The 2,500-nt window shown below is 41.6% G+C and overlaps 1 protein-coding gene across 4 annotated transcripts in view; it reads right to left on the bottom strand.

The window, feature by feature from the left end:
• Nucleotides 1-2,500, bottom strand: part of LOC119573261 (regulator of G-protein signaling 7-like) — a 108,478-nt gene that overhangs the window by 12,731 nt on the left and 93,247 nt on the right. The gene's annotated exons all lie outside the window — the stretch shown is intronic.

The following is a 2,500-nucleotide window of genomic DNA, read 5'->3' as shown; positions in this document are numbered from 1 at the left end:
GAGAGAGAGAGAGAGAGAGAGAGAGAGAGAGAGAGAGAGAGAGAGAGAGAGAGAGAGAGAGAGAAAGAAGAAGAAGGGAGTGCGAGGGAGAAAGAAAGAAAATATAGAAAGAGATAATAATCAAAAACAGACCGTTCCTCCCTTCTGTCAACATTTATAGTTCCCTAAACATTTGTGGACTAAATCAATCCACTTTCCTTCATCTGATCTCTGACAGGAAATCATTGCTCTCTCCCTCTCCCTGCCTCGTCCTCGTCTACTGCTCTTTCACACGCGAAGCAAGAAATGAAAAAAAAAGAAAAAAAAAAAAAAAAAAAAACATTAGGCTTTTCTTCGCATTGTAAAGCAAGTCAAAGTATGTCATGATTATCATCATTTATTTTATCATTATTACTATCACTGTTACTACTGTTATTGTTGCTATTATCATTAGAATCATTATTACCGTTCATTAGAATCATTATCATGATTATCATTATTACTTTATCATCGTTATTAGTGTCATCATTATCATCATTACCATAACTGTTAAAATTATCATCATTATAGTCATTATTATTATTATCATTATTATTATCATTATCATTAATATTATTACTACTTTTATCTTTATCATCATTATTAGTGCCATCATCACTATTATCATCATCATCGTTATAATTATTCTTATTATTATCATCTTCATTATTATTATTATAATTACTATCATTATAATAATAATAATAATAATAATAATAATTATTATTATTATTATCATTGTTATCATTATCCTCATTGTTATTGCTGTTATTGTCATGATCATCATTGTTGTTACTATTATAATTAATATTCTGATTATCATCATCATTATCATTACTGCTATTACCATCGTTATTATCATTCTCATCACCATGACTATCAACACTGTTATCATTACTACCATTAGTGTCAAAAATATTCTTACTACTCTTATTGCCATATTCACCCTTATCATTGATTAACCTTACTATAATCTCTAACGGGAATTTTTTTACTTAAAACGCGAAGGATGCCCCAGACGAAGAAATTACATTAAGTTTTTCTTCGCGGAATTAACATCCACTCGAAACCATAGATATCAAGACACGTCGAGAGTCAGTAAAACATGTCGAGAGTCGGCAAGACATGTCGAGAATCGGCACATTTTGAGAGTCTGAAAGACATGTCGAGAGTCAGCAAGACAAGTCGGGAATTAGCAAGACACTCAAGAGTCAGCTAGTCAACAAGAGACGCCGAAAATCAGCAAGACATGTCAAGAGTCAGCAAAACACGGTCGAGAGTCAGCAAGACACGTTCGAGAGTGAGCAAGACACGTCAAGAGTCAGCAAAAGGGGCCGAGAGTCAGCAAGACACGTCGAGAGTCAGCTAATTTTTAAGGGATGTCGAGAATCAGCAAAGCACTTAGAGAGTCAGCAAGACGATTTCGAGAGCCAGCAAGACACCTTCGAGATTCAGCAAGACACGTCAAGAGTCAGCAAGACGCATCAAGAGCCAGCAAGGCATGTCGAGCTCAGTCCCGTACGTCATCAGGGTCTGGGGTTCACTCGGACATCAGTGTGAAGTGTGGCTGAAGTGTGGCTGTCCGTCGAGGAAGTCACACGACAAACTGAGGGGAATTTATGGGTAATCGTGGCACGAAATCCTTCTCCCTTTATCGCAGGCTTCCTTGACGTGTCCTCGGATCCCGCCTTGTATCTTGTTTATCTATGTTCCTTCTTTTTCTTCTTCTTCTTTTTCTCCTCCCTCCCTCTCTCTCTCTCTCTCTCTCTCTCTCTCTCTCTCTCTCTCTCTCTCTCTCTCTCTCTCTCTCTCTCTCTCTCTCTCTCTCTCTCTCTCTCGTTCGCCCGCTCTCATGCTTTCTCTTTCCTAACTTATCACTTTCACTATGAAACACGCACACACACACATACACAAAATCGCACGCGCGAACAAAGTCTACCATCAAACGACTTGTTAAAAACACTTCTGTTTAATAAATAAAACATATAATCTTGAACTTTCTGATATAACTGCATGTGGCGTAAGAATAGGGTGGGGTAATATCATGGTTTCCACGTGGGTTGGGGAGCGGAGAAGAGGGTAGATGGGGAAGGGGACGAAGCACGAATTATGGGGAGGGACGAGGGGGGGATGATATGGGTAAAGCGTTGGGGAAAAGGGATGAGGCACGGGCTACGTGGAGGAGGGGGGGGGGCAGGGAAGGAACTGGGGGAAAGGGACGAAATAAGGGAAGGGGCGGGGGAAAGAAGGGGAGAGGGAAGAGAAAGAGGGAGAGGACGAGGGGAAAGAGAGGCCAGGAAAGAGAGGTGGGTGGTGGGAAAAAAAGACGAGGAGGACGAAGGGCGAGGAGAGAAGAGAGGTGGGGAATGAGGGATGGGGGGGGGCGACGAGGAGGAGGAGGAGGAGGAGGAGGAGGAGGAGGAGGAGGAGGAGGAGGAGGAGGAGGAGGAGGAGGAGGAGGAGGAGAAGGCTGGTTGGAGGA

The sequence above is a fragment of the Penaeus monodon genome, chromosome 5 (assembly GCF_015228065.2).
Source record: "Penaeus monodon isolate SGIC_2016 chromosome 5, NSTDA_Pmon_1, whole genome shotgun sequence".
Lineage (NCBI taxonomy): Eukaryota > Metazoa > Arthropoda > Malacostraca > Decapoda > Penaeidae > Penaeus > Penaeus monodon.
This window is presented reverse-complemented; position numbering and strand designations above follow the sequence as displayed.